The following is a 19,230-nucleotide window of genomic DNA, read 5'->3' on the forward strand; positions in this document are numbered from 1 at the left end:
GCACCACCGCCGCCGCCGCCGCCGCTGGGGACTCTGCGCATGGGCAGTCTGCGACAGGGCATTTATTTCAAATGACTCTACTTCTTATCACCAACACCTCGTTACCAGCACCACGTCTCATGAAGTTCAGGGACTTTTTGATTGATTTCCGATTTATTGCACCTGCAAATATTTTATTGTTGAATATTGTAAACAAAATTCAACTTAGGCTCTGCCAAACAGACAGTTGCGACCCCGAGGGAGCACAGAAAGTGAATTAACACCACGGACAGCTCCACTCCACCTGCTGAGGTCAAAATAAATCAAAGTTATTATCGTAAAGTCAAAATAATATTAGCCTACTATGATTTTTATGAAGACACCTAAGGTAAAAATAAAAGATGTAAAAAAAATTAAAAACGCATTGGCAACTGCTCGGATTGTCTATTTCTGTCTAAATTTTAAGAATGAAAGGTTTCATATTATCGCCTGCAATTTTTCTCCTTTGTTACTTTAACAAATTTCTCCATATTAATAAAACCAGTGTAAAATACCGGAAATAATTTGTAAACTTTGTAAGAAAATTATAATATGTGTTGTACTATTTTGTGTGGTTTTATGCATGGAGTTTTGCATGCAAAAAGGACGCTAGTTACTACTTAATGAATGGCGATAAGAGTGGATTTTTAAAATAATTAGCACTACTTAATTGCAAATCTATATACTTGTCATAGCAGGCTATTATCTTATCTCCCCTCTAATTAAGCCACATCATCGCTAATGTAATTAAAACATTCAATCACGCTGTAATTAACAAGGGGTGTCTAATTTCCTTAATATGGTCATGTCTATAGGAAGAGATAATTGTTATGATGTAACGAAGCTCTCGGAGGTTAGAAAGTAAACAGTGACTTTTGGATTTTGTTTTTCTTTTCCTGTATGGCTATAATTTTCAACACACACACACACACACACACACACACACACACACACACACACACACACACACACACACACACACACACACACGGAAATGTGACACATCTTGTAGCAGTTGTGAAACACTGATCAGTGTCTTTGACAGATAGTGGAAGCACCCCTCAATCTCCTTAAATATATTAATAATATATAATGTTAAGGAATCCGCATAAAATTCACCGGCAATTATTAAGTATGGTCTTATCCTAATTATAGGTTAAACTTCCTCGCCATGGTATGTGGCCACCGCCTGTGCATCGCCTCAATAAAGTGTGAAAGCGTTTTAATCGAGGCTACATATGTTACAGCAGCGTTGAGGTGGCGGTAGACGCGTTCTTCCATACGACGGGTCTTTGTGAAGGACTAGATGTCAGCTCCCGTTTTTCTGTTATTTTGATGCACACAGACATGTAGTATGTCCCCACGGCTGCGACAAAAATCCTGTTTGCATTGCTGCATAGTAGTTTTACATTGCAAGAGAGCCATCAAGCTGCAGAAATATGTTCCTCCCCAGCGGGACAACAGGCGCTGCTGGAGCCACCTCCAGACATCAGGGGAGACAGAGATCAGGCTCAGGAGACATCAAGGAGCAATCAGTGTCTGCTCACATATACCGACAGACTGATTTATGATGAAACTTTAAAGAAATCATTTATATTTCACCACCTCTAAATCGGTGTATGAAATTTTCATCCACAATGAAACACACAAAAAGTATATCTTAAGTCAAATAAATCAGCCCGAGCTGCTCCCATGCAATTGACTTTGAAGTGCATTTTCACCACTTTCGTGAGTGTGTTCACGTACCCAAGACTTTTACTTCCTCTGCCAACAGCTTTCTCACGTTTGAGGGAGGACAGTATGTCAGGCTGTTTAACAGAATTACTTTTGAAGGGTCTGTCATGGCAAACAGGAACACAATTAAGGGGCAATACCAGATATTTTAGTGGGGATCACTGCCTCTTATGCTTATAACGTAACGGTTTGGAATGATATATAATGTAGTTTTATTTTTGTAATATTTCATTTGTATTTTTAGGCTCATATAGCACAGTTATATGCAATATTATAGGCTAATTTTATCTTGAATAATTTATTAGTAAAAATAAATAAATAAATCTAACCCATAACAAGGCTTTATTGAGGAAAGCAAATACACTGATTATAATGGCTTTTCAGAATTATTTAACAATATAACAAGCATTTTAAAATATAAAAAAACCTCCAAATGAGAAAAACTCTCACACCCTTGAGATTTAGCTTGTTTTGTTGTGTCGCTTTTTAAAATTTTGCCATATAGTCAGCTAAATGCTCTTCCAGTTTTAAATACTTTTTGCCTCAATTTGTGTCATCACGCTGATACAGTAATTGGAGGGAATGTTGCCTTCATAAAAAGACTTGTCTCAACGCTGGAAGGTGCAGTCATACCTTGCCTTTAAAAACATAAACCCTCAGTGGAATTGTGCAAGAAAAGATTTTTCTCACTTCAAGGAGCTTTACCACGTATAAATAAATCTGCACTGTCTAAAAATAAAAGTAACGCCAAAGTAAAATAGAGGAGCACATGCAGCACGGCTTGATATAACTCAGGTGACTTGTTTGCTTTTTTTCCTCCTCACTCTCTTACTTACATCCGAATCAAGGAGTGCTGCAGAGGTGTCTGTGTGCTTTACACAAAGACATACTCTTCTCAGCCTCCCTCAGGAGCTCTTCACGTTAACAATCCCAATTACACCGAGACCACCAGAGACAGCTGTTTTTATTACAGAACCGCTCCTTTGTGCCGCCAACAAGGTATCTCCGCTCCTACACTGAACACAGAGATAAAGCTACACTGAGAGACAGAGAAGAGGGAGAGGGAGCGAAGTGTGGAGTGAAGTGGATGAAGTCTCTTGGCTGCTCGCAGTGGTGATGCCTTTATTCACAGATTCCCCCTCCCTTTTCTGATCTCGTGGAGCTCTTTACATGTCGGAGCAGAAGGTCAATGCTTGTTGGGAGAGGGCCTACAAAGAGATCAGGATCTAACTCAAGGCAACAGCAAATCACACAAAGAGGGGGGGGGGGGGGGGGGGGGGGGGGGGGGGTAGTTGCAGCCACTAACAGTGGAGCTTTATTTATTCATCTGCTTTACCTGGGAAATGTGACAGGTTCCACAAGGAACATTCTGGCTTTAATGTGTTGTTTAAATGCATACAACAAAAGGTATAGAAGCCTTTAGGATTTACTAAATGTCACACACTGTACTGTGGCTCTCAGCGGGAACAAGTGGCTCACCACTTGAGATAATGAAAGAGTTTCAAAAACTGCAATTGAATCGCAGCTCAACCGGATTACAATGTGTGATGGATTTCCTACTTGATCTTTTAACGGGGTTAAATAAGAACATCAACAATTGTCAGGATATTCAAATCACTTTCTAGACAAACTGCTTGCATGTCTGTGCTGTTTTACTAGAGTCACTTTTCCTAATAAGACCTAAAATGTTTTAAGGCAGATTATGATGACATATTGCCAATAAGGCTTCTATACTGATGAAATAATTACTTATTAAATTAATAATAACTATTTTAGAAACTGTAAGACTTTATATCACACTTATATCTCAAACTTCATCATACCACATGGAGTTGAAGGTCAAGTTCATCACTGGAAATGAATATGCAATATTCAAACAGCACATAATAATAACAATAATCAAATGCACCTTCTTATGTCACAATTTGCAGCCATAAATTTGTCTCTTGTAATCGTAGCGCCATTGTGTTACATTATCTCAGCGCAGTCTGCCTAGAAATTATGTTCATATTGTACAGCTCTTGTGTGTGTATTGTACATTTGGGGGCAGTTGAACAAGATATAAGCACAACACTGACATATTTTCACCTTATAATATTACATGGAAAATGCGTTAGCTTTTATTTGATGTTATGTTTGTGTCCACCCTATGTCAACGATCCCCTCTTCATTTGGCTCTGTTTAGCTCATCACCAACTCCTGAGGTAAACTTTGGGTTCCTCATTGTCTAAATGTGCAACTGTCCCATCAGCTAGTTGCTAGCTTTGTTTATCTGCCATTTGGTCTTTGCCAGGTTGTAGGTTTTTATAACAGGTATTTCACTGAAAACAGCTGCCTGATGCCTGAACCAGAACAAAGTCGCAGGCCGTGAAACCAAAACAGTTGGCTGAAAGAAACTAAAATGCTCTGTAGAGCTGAAAATTAAGTATCATCTTTCACATTACACATAATAATTTGACCCATTGGTAATAAAAAAATATTGATTAGTGCAGCTTTAACCAAGTGTTTTAATTGCTTAACCTTAAACATACCTTCACTAGACGTTATGTTCCATAACCACAATCTTTCTCTAACCTTACCTATACAACGGTTTCCATGTGCAGATTGTGCAAGAAGAAATACATTTTTAAATATTTGCACTGAACGCTTAAAAAGCACCAATTAACATAATCTGGGGTTTTGTGGAATCATCCATGAATGTTTGGTCTGACAATAGTGTTGATTATCTCCTTGTTGTCATGGCTGAGTAGATAGATAATGTCTCTATATTTCTCCAAATCATAATGGCCAGTATCATCACTAATGTTGACTGTAGTACAGTAAGCAAAAGCATAGCTAGCTAACCTGTTCAAGTAGTGAAGTCAACCTCAGGCCATGACTGATTAGAGGCCTTGAGAGTGAGGTGTGCCATGAGGTCAGGAAAACAAATAAAACCACCACCAATTTCCCTATTACGCACCAGGTACCAACCTTTGGGGGGGAGGAATTAGATTCTGGCCCAGTCGTGCCTATAGGCTGCAGGGCAGCAGATGATAAGGTCAACCCTCATAATGATGTCACATACCTTTAGGTACTTCAGATCAATATCGAGAGAGGCGCGTTATACCTGACAGCCAGTCAAATAAAGCCTGTCTGGCAAAGGGAAAAAAAAAACTCACTTTGTGATTGTCTCTTCTGATAAAATGAAATCCTCTCTCTCATGTTGCTTTTGGCAAAGATCATATTGGTGGAAGACTTTGTGATCTTTAAAATATCCCACGGTTCACCAGATTTGACTGATCAACCTTAAGTAATAGGAGAGAAACAAGAAAAAGTTTTAAATTTAACCACGTAGTAAAGCAAGAGTTACTGTTAACTGCATCCATTTGATGTAGCATTGATGCACGTGGTTCTGTAGGATAACGTTTGACATGACAGAAATTCCTTTTGAGTAAATCTGACCTCATATGACAACAAACGTGATGGTGAGGAAGGCGGGGGTATATGAGGAGCAACGCCTCAGAGCATGTGACTATAAAGAATGCGTATGTCAAGCGCTATACAAGTGATTAATGTAGCAGGATGATTGCAGAATTCTGTCCAACCTGGATGAACATTTCTGCTGTGCCTCTCATTAGTTTGACTGTCCCACACGGTAATATATTGCTTGTCATTGGGTTGTCTAATGGTTGATGCTAATTGACCTCCTTTCCCCCTTTCTTCTGCACAAATGAAAAGATTTCCTCCATCCTGTGATGGAGCATGTCACAATCTGATCCGACAAATTAAAAAGCTCTCTGCTGTCACACTGTCATCATTCGAAGCCCTTGCCTCATCAGCTATAATGATCATTTTTCTTCACTGGAAAAACTGCAGTGCACTGCCAAACACAATACTTAAGGGGGCTCGCTGCTTGCAGATGCATGGTGTATGTGTATGTGTGTGTGTGACATGTGATTGTCTGTCATCTGTGAAATCCTCAGTACTGTTAATCTTGAACTGTCCTTCAACCTATGGATTTTGTTTGTCAAGAAGGAAGTTTTCTTTGATGCTTAGTTTTTTTTTGTCTTTTTAAATTTCCAACAAAATTTGATGTGTGCATATGTCTTTCTATCTATATGTGGAAAATAAGCAACATTTATTATTTATCACAACTTCAAATTTACACTAGATTATATTTTATTTAAAGGCTCAAAAACATTACAAGTGTAACCTCCTCTTTAACAGCCTCAGATTATTTACTATTTGTCACATTTACCTGCCTCACACTGTTAAACTGTAAAAGCATAGTTAAACAAAAAGTATTAGATTTAGTAAAAAATACACAGATCACACACATAATAGTCACATTAGTCTAATTCCCCACTCTCACAGGAATCTGAATTCACATTTAGAAAAGACCAATATCTTTACTGGGCAGAATTTCTTTTTCTTTTTGTTGTACTTGAAACATGTGAGTGCCATTCTGAGAGGCCATTGGCTTGAACATGATAGCAACACGAGAGCTTGGCCACCACACATTATTGGCTGCAGACTGATGATGACGCTCATTACTTGCAATCAGCTGCCCCATCTGTGGCCAAAACAGAAATTGAGTGTGGCATTTTACCTGCTGACTTTGTGTGTATAACTTTATAATTTATGCGGTGTACCCATACTATTGACAAAAACGCAGCACGGTGATCAAAGCAAGCCATTCAGGAGGTTGGACAGGGCCACGAAGACAGGGCCTGTAACACTAATGATCTTCAAACGCTCGTCTATTTCACTGGGAGCTTTGCGCAACTCCCTAGCAAGTCCTCTGTCCTCCCCCTGGAGGTAATTGTGCCTGGCTGGTTAGGTGACAGGTGTCAAGTGGCCCCTCCTCAACCGATTCATCATGCTAAGCAGAGAGGAAAAGCCGATCTCAGTCTCTCCTTCTCTCTCCCTCTCTCTCTATCTGTCTTTGTATTTTTCTGCTGGTCTGTCTCTTTCTTGTGTCCTCACATCACCACTTTGTCATTACCTCAGACTGCCCCCATCACATGTTAGCTGTGTTTTATGACAATGTTTAGAATGCAGTATGTAATCAGATCTTGGTCCACAACTTGGTTCATGCTGTTGAACAACAAACTGTTCATGTTGTATCATGTGCTGATTGAGCACAAATGAATATATGGTGTGTATTTTTGAACATAACAGAGAGCGTCGGGATGCAACTACCGGTTATTTTTGTCATGTTTTAAACTGCCAACTTATATTCTTGAGGGAAAAATAACCATCAAAATTCTCTGATCCACAAAGTGATGTCTTCAGTTTTCGTGTTTTGTCCATACAACAGACTAAAACTAAAAAATATTCAGTTTACTAACAAATAAGAAAGAAAGAAAAGCAGCAAATCTGCATAACTGACAATCTTAAACCAAACATAGTTTTGGCATTTTTACTTGACAATGACTTAACCGATTAATCAATTATCAAAAATAATTGCAGATTGTTGATCAACTAATTACCCAACTTATTTGCTACTTCAGCTCTGATTGAGAGAGACAAAGTTACTTTCAATACGCATAAGATTTCAGAGGTTTGTGCGCTTGAATCATACAAAGCAATATTAGGGCTTCAGTTTAACCTGTCAATTATTTTTCCAATAATGACAAGTTTCTAAATAGCAAGGTGATGTCTATAAATTGCTTACAGTCTGACTAACAGCTCAAAACTGAAAGATAATTCATTTACAATGATTTAAAACAGAGAAGCAACAAATTCTCATATTTCAGATGTTGAAATTGTTAAAATCTTTGTAATTTCTACTTTGTAAATGACTTAAATCATTAATCAGTAATATGATTATCAAAATGTTTTGTTGATTAAGTAATTGACTATTCAACTTATCATTTCGGTGCTAACAGAATCCAAAACACAGCAGCTCTGAAGCTGTGGTCATCTTTCTGTGCAGAATAACTGGTCGGAGTTTAGTGAGTAACTGAGGGAACACAGAGTAATGCGATCACAGAGGTACTGACAGGCAGGTTAGCACACTGGCCAAAAATACTGCAGTCCAGTAGTGAAGATGTGCAGAAAAAATACAGTCTACATTGTGTGTGTGTGTGTGTGTGTGTGTGTGTGTGTGTGTGTGTGTGTGTGTGTGTGTAAAAGAGAGACACAGAGAGAGAGAGAGAGAGAGAGAGAGAGAGAGAGAGAGAGACCACACCCTCACCATGCCCGCCTGTCTAAGCAGAATCCCATAGGGACCTGCCATACACACGCTCTCTCACACACACCCCAGTCATTAATTCCTGCTTTGCATCTCCACACCATGTAATATTTATGGGTCACCGCAGCTTTGTATTCACAAATGGAAACACCAAGAGAAAAAAGGGAGAAGACACGATGCCTCAATCAATCCCGTGAATAAGGTTCAGATTGTCACATCATGGCTTTTTTTCCTCCACTAAGCCAGTGCTTAGGCAGCATTCTTTTCTTTGACCTCTAAACAAGTGTTTTGTATGACGGATTGTCAGACACAACCTTTGAGATGGAGTCACATTTAACTCCCTTAGAGTTAAAAAAAAGCTTAAGGCAAAGATATTACGAACGTGACTGAAAATTTTATAGCTGCAGAATTTGAAGAACAACAAAAGTGCATTAGTCAGTCAAAACGAATGCAGACTTAATAGATTTTTGCCAGATAAGACACTAGAGTATAAACGACATACAGCACTCCACAGTACAAACATTTGCTGCTACTCAGAATCTCCACACTAATCAAGGGAAGTCTTTGGTGCATTTTTCCCCTTCTACATCTGACAGATCATAATTGGGGGCCTTTTTTCCCCTTCCTAAGAAGTTCCCTGAAACCTGTGATGCAGCAGTGGGAGCCATACCCTCGCTGCCTTTCAAATCAACAGTGGTGTCAAAACAGAGCCCTGAGGAACCCCCAGTAGAGCATGGCTCACCAGACCCCTGTAGAGATTTGAAGACCACTTTGGAACTCTAATCCACTCAAAATGTGCTGATAATTTTCCTTGCCAGGACACTCTCTGCCTGGTGTCACAAGAGTGGCCTCCCGGGAGCAGATCAGCCAATGATAACAAAGTAGCCAGATGTCTGGCGCTGGCAGAGTCCCAGAAGCCAGACAGCGGCACGCAGCAGCATCCGCTGTGGGCCACAGATCAAAGATACCTGAGAATTACTTATGGGCACAAAATATGTGTTGCTTACTCTACAGTTCCCATTAATAACAATCTGGGAGAATTTGTATTTCTAATTAACTCTTTTCTTTCGGCATACAAAGTGCTGTAGGTTGTCTTAGGCTGTAGCAGCAATTTTTCTGTGGCAACTGCGAGTCGACAACAGGAAGTCGGATGCAGCACTGTCTGAAGGAGCCAGATCAGCTTTAAATGCAGTTCTGAGGCTCAGAACACCCCCTGACTTGCCTCAATAAACAAACAAGCAGTGTGAGAGTCAGCGTATTTAGATTTAATCATGCTGCATGGTACCTCCTTAGACTGGCCCTTGATGCATACCTCGAAAGCTCTAAGTGTTGACACTGAATTGATTCAACTGAGGTGTAACAGTTTAATTATCAATTATTTGCTTGTGCTCTTTCTCCCCTTTTTTCTTCAAGTCCTGTCCTAACAACACAGGAGAGGAGGTGGTATCAGAACAGACTGGGACAGTTACACCAGCATATCCAGTTCACTTACGAATTGTAGCCAACAAGCATCTGAATCGCGTTGGTTTACACTTTCTACAAGATTTGCAGCCTTATTTTTCACCATGGTTGTTTGTGTTAGTCAGACTGACATTAAGAAGCATTACAGTTCCATGTTGTTTTCTCCTGCAGGCCCTGCACTGCTTTTAGAGTCCTCCATTTATTCCATCTTATGTGTTATGTTTAATACACAAATATTTAGAGTAGACCCCTGACTTTGAACTGAGAAGAATAGTTAAGCCTTCTCTGCCTAGGGAAGGCGTTTGTTGCTTTTTTCATCTTTATGGGGGGAAGAGGCGTATTTTATCTTGCACACATTTGTGCATATTTTGTCAGGCTCACTATGTTCCAGTGCACTTAAAAGTCATTGTTCAATGGATGGATGATATGCATCCCATGCAATGTGTGTGTGCCCTGTATTATATTAATTATTAAGTATAGATAGTGTTGCTTCGTGTCCGTATTTGATGGAGAATACCCCCCCGCCACCCCTTCCCCCAATTATGTATATTACCTTTGCTAGTGCATGGTTCATGGAAATTCTCATTTGCATCGCTCGCTTCAATGTGCTATCTGCTGGCTGGAATCCCTTTAAGCCTATAGTCAACACTGCCCTTCATCAGATCTTGATTGTGACCTTTTATCTTTTTATCTGTTATTCTTCTTTGACTCACTGTCTGAAGTGCACAGATGAACAACCAACACAAAAGAGAATTTTCTATAGAGCCATATTGAGGTTTCATTGTTTTTGACTCTTAATGGAGATATGTGTTTCTTTTATATGTTGCTTTCCTAAGGTATTCACCTTTTTTTGAGGATGCTTAATAACCCTTACATGAGCCTATTTCTGTGTCATTGAAGCTGATGCTTACTGTGGAGGCTAAAATATGCTGACATTTGAGAAATGAACAACATGAAAAACATTCATCTGTTGTTATTAAATGAGCCATTTCTGTTCATATTAAACTTTTCACGGAGAAGTTGTTCAACAGAAAGACATCTTTTACGAGTGTATTTAAAGTCCTGCACCAACATCCAGTCCCAGTACCTCTCAGGGTTACTCCAAGTCATTTTTTAATGTCGTTTACTTGAAAATGTAACTTTAAAACGAGGCTTAAAACTGCCTTAGTGAGATCCTGTCTCCCAGCTCCGGCAGCTCATCACTCCTAAAACAGCCGCTCTCGTCCACCCCGGCCCCGACTGTTATTAATGTGCGCTGAATAATTTAACAGGGTAAAATTACCATGCTCTTTTGAAAAGATTTTTGCCTACACAATTAAAGAGCATTATAGTGATTTTTAGTTGAACAAGAATTATGACTGTTTTCCCTCCACACGTTCTGGCTTCGTTGTTATGAGCTGTGGGTGAGCAGAGTTGTAAAGGCCCGCTATTCTCTGCTTGTGTCTGACTGCTAGCTGGGGTTGTGCTCCAGCTTTGACCTATACCATGATGAGCGGCTAATGGATAATGGATGAAGTATATGTTCAACTTCCGCTGAGAAGACCCCCATAATGGTCTGCTAGCCCCACTAAACATGGGCTATATTTGGGCTATTCCAAAGTACAGGCTCAGTCAGGTAGTGTTAAAGGCGCCTGGCTTGAAATAGTTGCTTACGCTTCACGTGGCTGCAGGTGCTTAGAGGTAGATCATATTTGAATTCTTAAAGGTTTTCAGAGTTTACCACTAAATCAACATGCTAAATCAAAAGAAATTTCCTAAAAAAGGATAAAAATATCTTGTTTCCTGTAAGTTTTTAGACTAACAGCGCCATATTATATTGCTGTTATACAATATCAGCATCAGCAGGAACGTTTGCCAGGCCTTCACTCTTATTCCATGTGGACAACTGTCCACATCTCAACCACAGGCCAACAATTGGCAGTAATTGGCACGTTGCCTTGGCTGTCCTGGGAGAGATCTGAGAGCGCATACGGCCACGGACAGGCTGCCCTTTCCACCAATTAGAGACTTGTCTCCTCGTGGGGCGGGGGCTGGGGGAGGTCTACCTCACTGCTACCTTGTCTCTTGATCAAAATGATTTGTGGAGATCCTTTTTCTTTTCACTCCTCTCTTCGTCTTGCCTGCCTCTCTCTCTCGCCACTGAGGTACTACTCTGTGTGAACTGCTAGTGAGAGTCTTCAGTCAAGGACCCCAACCAGCGACTGACAGCCTTACAGTAGCAGTCAGTGGGACATTCACATTAGAGGTGCTCTGACAGTCAGACTGTGCTAGACAGGCCTCCCAATGAAAATGCTCCTCACAGCTCTTTGCTGCTGGTTTCCTAATACATTACTTGCTGGCTCTCTTCTCTATATGAACTTTTTTTTCTGTAAGTGGATGTGACGGTGAATTGGGCTTGACAGAAGTTGAAGTTTCTACCAAATAGCTGAACTTGATTCTTTTTTTCTTTTTCTTTTTTTTCACTTTTTCTCTTGTTGCTGGTGTATCGGCTTTTTGTTGTTGTGTCTCCAGGCATAAGCAGTGTGTTGTAGCTGCATGGCTTTATTATGATGGCTTTGACGCAATGATAGCAGTGTCTCATGTGGTTAGAAATGTGCAGGCCACACAAGGTACCAGGGGACCCCAGTGCAAAGGATCACAGGCCTCAGTGCATGCTGCTAACACTACCCAGTTTATGCCACAGGGAAGGCTGCGGAACCAACACCCAACCCCCTTATTTTCTCCCCTCTATGTCTCTCTTGTCCTCAAAGCCTATGTCTCTCCGCATTTCACTTCAGTAAATATGAGGAGGCGAGGAGATGCTTCCTATACTCAGAAATATGTGTCAGGCTACTGGGTTATGTTGTGTTGCAATGTGAAAGTAGAAGGCAACAAAGCAAGTGCGCACAGAGAGGGAGAGAAAGAAACAGTCTTACTTATTCTCTTTAATCCGTTGTGAGATATTCAGAACTAGGTTAAGTTATACCTCACATTACCCAACACTTAGCCTTTTTCAGCATGTAACAAGATCACTATCTACACATGTGGGGCTAGTAGTGCCATGTTTTTTTTTCCCAGTCAACAATTAGCACAGGTAAATCCCTGCCTTCGCCACAGGTTGACAGGCTCACAGTAAAGCAGCTTTATTTCTCTGCAAGGACCTTCATGAGGGGGGCCTACCTAATATGCTGTCTGGCCCTGGGGCCTGTGGGAGTGTGGTTGGATTATTATGTTAATGCATGTGCCTCCTGCCCTCTCCTCAGTCCCAGCTGGCCTCCCTGTCGTTAGGAAGTGCTTTGCTCTGACAGAGGAGTAATATGCTCCGTGATTGAGGGGCCAAAAGATCGAGCTCTATAAGAGCGGGGCCACCACTGATAAGCATATGATAAAAGTGCCATTGTACGTGAATGCCTCAGAGACATGGAAGATGACTTAGCAATTCCTATGGATTTCAGTGGGAGAGTGAATATGTATAAAAGCTGTGCGGTCCTTTTTATGTGGCTGGATTTAATTGCCCATAGCATTATTCTGCATCTCGTGCCATGTGTTTTATTGTACTTTTATTGCATGGACTCTTTCATTATGTGCTTGTGACACATCCACCTGTGAATGTGATGACTGCCACTGAACAAGCAAGGTGAGATGCTTTTAATCATCCTGTAGGAATCAATATGAAACTAAGAGGATTTTGTTTAATGTAGTTCATAATGTAAATTAGATGAATTCTAATTTTGAGTGCTGTCAGTGAAAACATTCAATCATATTGTAAGGTATCAGAAACGTAGCAGAGCAGCCTTAGCGGGTGTCATTTAGGTGTAGTAATGCATTACAGTCTTAATATTAATTGAGAGAGAGTTGGTTAAGTCAGTGTAACTCCATCAGAATGATGACACTGTTCTGCTAGATGGCATTACCCTGCAGATCCATGTCACACACTCTCATTTAATCAACTTGACATGAAAGTAAAAAGGGAGGTGAGGGGGGAAGGGGAGAAAAAAAAACAACTAAACTTCTTGTGACTTGTCGAGAAGGAGAAACGCCGGTTGCATTGCTTTGGATCCTGCACATAATTGTGTAAATATGTCAGCCAAACAGAGGAAGATCTCTCCTTTTAAACACTTGGCTTTTTCATCTCACCTCCTCAGGAGCGCTCGGATAGCTACATATTAGCTTTGTGCGGGCCCATTCACAAAGTGTGTGGAGTGTTTGTGTTTTGTAGGAGTTTTGTTTTGTTTGCTTTTTAATCAAGTTCAATTTCGTCTCCATCAATACAAGCTCTTTCCACACCCCTCTTTCTCATGTCTGCCCGCATTATAATGTGTCTCTTTTTGCTGAGGAGCCTTCACTGTTGTTATTGTTGTTTGTTCCCTTTTATGGGGCCCCGGCTGTAACGAGAGGATGGGTATCTGTGGGTAATTGGTGGGTAAATACTTTGCAAGAGAGCAAAGAGGGGTTGTAACACAAGCAGGTTGTTGTGCTGTAAAGTAAAGAACGCTAAAGACTAAATGGAGAGGCCCTTTTAGATGTGTTTTTACCTGGTTTTCTTTCAGATCATCAGAGAAAATGTTTTGAATCTTTGTTTTTCTGGCTTCTCTTATATCAAGATCTGACTGGGTGGACTTATTTTCTTATTTTTTAACACCATGCTCATGATTTGAAGATGTGACTGATTCAGGCTCGACTGAACTGAAATAATTAAATAATTGCTCAGTTAGTCGTTTAACAGAAAATTGTCATCTTTTTTGGTAATTGATTGTTGTGTTAGTGTTAGTAATTTTAGTATAAACTCCAAACATTCTCTAGTTTTAGCTTCTCAAATGCAAAGATTTGTTGCTTTTCACTGCGATGACCACTGATTATTTTTTAGTTTATTAAATGGGAAAAGTTGGTGAAAAACGCTCATCCCAGTTTCCCAGAATCCAGAGTAACATCTCCAAATCTCTCGTTTTGTCCAATCAGCTGCCCAAAATGCAAAGATATTCAGTTTGCAATGATACGAAACAGGAAACTGTGGCAAGTCCTCACATTTGAGAAGCTAGAACCAGCAGCTGTTTTTTTACATTTTTGCTTGAAAACAGGACTGAAATAATGAATCTGTTATAAATTGATTTTGGGTTGTGGACTGTTGGTCAGGGATATTGTGTCTTTGTTTTTTTAAATATAAGACCAAACATCAATTGAGAAAATAGTTGCCGGGTTAATGAATAAAAAAAAATAGACTTGTAAATGTCTATTTTGAAATTGTCTGCAGCCCTACTTTTTATTTCTTTTATCATTTCTTACTTGTATACAGTAAACAAAATATTTTGATCCCCTGATATCCTTAAAAATACTTTTATAACCCCTCAACTTAAAATCAAACATGTCCAGTATGAAAGCGTCTTGCTAAAGACAACGTGCAGAGGGTTGTTCCGTTGGTTCTGAAAATGCCCAAAATTCTACGTTTCTTAAGTTTTAATGCCAATTTGTCATTATTCTTTTTGACTGTCACTTGTTTATCATTAATATTTTTTTGAACAAAGACTATAAATGCAATAAATACAAAAAACTTGAAAGGGCTGAAGACTGAACAACATTTTCTAACTTGTCTTTATGTAACGTTATTCAGTCAGTGGCATGTCTTTACGCTTGATACTTTACTGAACCCACTGAGGCACAATTATGTTGCCTTCACTTTTCACTTAAATCCATTTACTGCCTTTTGGGATTCTCCAGTTGTCATGTAAAATGTCGTTTTTGTGCGCTGGCGACTTTTCACTCAAGTTTGGCAAAAGTGGAACAAGGGCACTTTGATTGTTACCCTCTCCTTTGTTGTTTGTTAAAGGCCTTGTGGTTTGGCAGCCATTGTCTTTATAAACTCAAAGCTGTGTTAAATGCAGCCCCAGCCCAGCTAATGAGGGGGAGCCTTCAAAACCTCCATGAGATGATGCTGTCAAATGGGTGACATAAAAACGTTGCCTGTAATCCCCCTGTGCAGACCCTGGGTGTAAATATGCCAGCTCCACCATTTTCACAGCGTTTACTCCCAGTTCAAACAATCTCTCTCCCTCCTCTCCCCCCTCCCTGGAAACACAGTGACAGCTCTGCAATATTCTCCGCCAGAATCCTTGGCTGCCTGCGACCAATGAAACAACCAGGAACAGCTCTGATAATCTCCTTCATCCACATTGTGGGTAAGACACCTCTCTCTTTTTCTTTGTTTCTGTGGACTGAAACTTGTGCCGCTCACACATTTCGTTCAGAGCGTGCTCAGAATCTGGGTGTGATGTTCGGAAATTAATTCAGTGGTTTTTGAGCTATGAATTGGTGCTGTTTGTTTGCATGCTTGTATGTTTGTTCATATACACTATTAGATACTTACTGTTGACTTAAAGGTGCAATCAAAAGAAGCTTAATATGTTTATGTAATAGGCCTATTTAGGGCTTGTAGTTAGTGTGAATGTCATAAATTATGTTTTTAATGTCTTAAACTAAATTTTGCTGGAAAAATAACACTTCAATACAGATTATATACAAAATGGTAGGTTGTTAATGTCATTTTCCTGTCATAGCTTAGTTCCCCTCAGAAGGAAAAGTAAATGCTGATGCATTTACCCCATTCATCACCTTCATCCCACAGAAGTTTAGAACTGTCCCATTGATAAATATTTGCTACAGCAGAGCCTTCAGGACTCCATTTCCAATGCAGTTTGTCTTGAAATGCAGCATTATTACATGTTTCAGTGTACATAATTTTGTCTGCTACAACTCATGAGCGTTCGCTGATCTCTCACCTCTATGGTTAAAGGTACTATTTTGAGTTTTTGACCTCTAACAACACTACAGATCAGCATTTTATGTTGTGCACAGGCATGAAGATGCACATGTCTGTGTTGATTCACTTCCTGTCCTCAGTTTTACACTATTGTGCTGACAGACAGTTGGTGGCAGTAATGTGTGTAACAGTGTGCCAGCAAAGGCAATGAAGAAGACTGCTAGTATATGTGGAAATAAAAAAAGGTAGGGTTGAACATATCACAAAGAAATAAGCTTTCCAAATATTTTATGAGGAAGATAATGCATTCACCACGTTTGTTACACCTCAAGGATGCACACAATGCATTTTGTTGAGCAGTACTGAGTGTAGACATAACTTTTGTTTGTTTAAAAGGAAACTCCACAGAGCACGGCTATGTTCTAGTAAAAGAGGAGGGGAAGCTCACGGACATGGTTAAGGCTAGGAAAATGTTGCTACCATGGTTAAAAGAACCCGATGCAGAACGTGACCTATGGTCTCTCGATGGCCCAACCACCGACCCTCACCTCCTCCCTCAGACGTTTTGTGGTGATGTAAAAATTGCTCCCACCTTCCCTACTTAGAGGGGACAGCAAATATTTTCACGACCTCAAGAGGTCACTTGTGAAGACCGTGTAAGCATAGGTTGTTTTTAGTGCTTGGACAACCAACCAATGCTGTTGTTTTGTACATTTACTGTGTATAATGCTACAGAGGCATGTCCTCAGCTGCTGCTGGCCAGATACTCCTTTTACAGTTTGATAAGGATTATTAGAGGCAGTAAACCTGCCTGTAGGGTGATCTTTAGTGGAGGGGAGTTATTATTTTATTTATTATTATTACTTTTCTTACATACCTGGATTTTGCCTTTGCAGTTTTTAAATTTGTTTAAAATTCTTGTTCTATATTCAAATGGCTTTTAAAATTAAAATACTCTGAAAATACTGGAATTGTTTTAGAACTAAATGGAAACCAAACTCTATAAAACGGGTTTCAAACAAATACTCTCTCTAATAATCAAGTACCAATAATATCAAACAATGGAATAAACTTAAAAAGTCATACACTCACCATGCATAATTACAATTCAATTAAAATTTGTGGCGAACTTTATGTTTTTCTCTTCACCTCTTTCACACCACCCAAGCACAAGGCACATACTCGCCTCCACACTATTCTACTGTCCTTGTAGACGTGACCCACACATGTTCCTCATCCATCCCTTGTCTCTGTCTAGTTTGGCTGCTCATCACTCAGTAATCCATACTGTGGCTTCTCATTTGCAGGCTCCGTGTTTTGTGTGGTCCCTCTTTTGCTTCCCGTGGATCTCTCTGCAGGGAGCTGAGCTGACAGACTTGTCTGATTGATGTAATGGGGGGCGTCTCGTCAGCTATTGTTTTCCTCGCAAGCATTCAGTGGCTTCACTCACCAGCCTTATCTGTCCCTCCTGTGTGGATACGGATGTGTCAGATTCACTGTACTGCAGGGAGAAATGGGTCATATGTCGACCCAAGAATTTCCGTAACGTATGAATAGAGACTGAAGCGCAGTTTACTTTTCCTTTGTCTGACGTTCAGATTTTTCAGAGTTAAATTGTGATGTGCTGTGAATTTGTTGGGATGAGTTTTATCCGCTGCACAACTTTGCCCCGTGCAACTTTTTCTTTGGATGACTTTTCCCCATGTCCATATCAAAATAGTCATGACTCCATGCAAGAGTTCTCACCTTAAGACCATGAATAGTTTTCTTCTAGTTTGAGTGTGTACCTGAAAACTTTCCCACAGAACTTTCCTGGATGTCAGTGTTCGCTCCCTTGTCTACCCTTTCACCCTTTGATAATCCTGCCCAAAACTCTTTAAATTCACAAGAGAATTCTTAAGAATTCTCGAAAAACTCCTCTCTGGCAGTAGATGTGTTACTGCCCACCCACCCACCTGGTGTGTGGTCAGAGGTAGAGGGGAAAACCAAGCCAGGCATGTGGACGGTGGGCGCTCGCACCCTCCCACATATCATCACAAACCAGGCCGACACTTCCCCCAGTAATGAGCAGGGGCCTAGACTATGGGGTCAATTATTCATGCCCAGTCAGCTGGGAGAGATGGAGCGAGAGAGGAGGGGTGTTGAAGCCTCATTGAGCTTACAATTCTACCACACTCCGCAGTGATTTTTTTTTTTTTTTTTTGCAGTCCTGCCTCCATCCATACAACTAAATCTAAGCCTAAGTCTGGATGGAGTGTAACTTTAAAAGGCATACATGAGTGGCCACTCACTCCAGTGGCCATCCTGCAGCAGCAGCCTTGGCTACTCAGCCATTCTCTGGCCTCACAATTACTGTGTTGAAAGGACAGACATTGATCGTCAACACACTACAGCTGTTTCCAAGTACTGCCATTATGCATACAGTAGACCATGTTGGGTCAGTTATCAAAGAGAATTACTCAACGTGGTGAGCCTTAGTGTCAAGTATCAGTCCTGTCTGTTTGTGCTACACATAGATTATGTTACTGAATTAGCATTGTAGATCCTTCTGTATGTGTAGTCTCTGCTGAAAATAATAGGGGAGGTCAAACACAAAAGGGAAATGCATCTTATTATTCAAGATCTTTCTCAAGAGGAGAAGCATCACAGGGGATTGTAACGGCAGTTTTCTCATTTTTGTCAGAAACAAATGAGCACTTGATCACAGGAAACACAGCACAGAAAGGATCAAACCTATTGAGATGCTCCCCTTCACTTCCATTTAAGACAGGATTGAAGACATTGATGGAGCAACTCATGGGAATGAGATTGACTCCTCCTTTCAAGGCCATTTTGCCGTGGCAGAAATTTCCATGTCTCCATGTTTAGTGGCAATATCTCTGACATCAGGATAATCCATTTAGTTGACAGAATGCTGAGCTTTTCACTCATAAGTTGCATATGAGTCTGCATTTTAATAGTTCACAAGCTCAAGGGGGAAGAATAAATCTAGTACTTACATACTGAATCTACACGAGTGATCAGAGCATATGCAGTGATAATATACTAAGCATGTTTTGATCATCAAATATGTGCATGTATGCTTCAAAGGTGGCTGTAATGTCTGCTC

The sequence above is a fragment of the Seriola dumerili genome, unplaced genomic scaffold (assembly GCF_002260705.1).
Source record: "Seriola dumerili isolate Sdu_G_001 unplaced genomic scaffold, Sdu_1.0 BDQW01000035.1, whole genome shotgun sequence".
In the NCBI taxonomy this organism is placed as follows: Eukaryota; Metazoa; Chordata; class Actinopteri; order Carangiformes; family Carangidae; genus Seriola; species Seriola dumerili.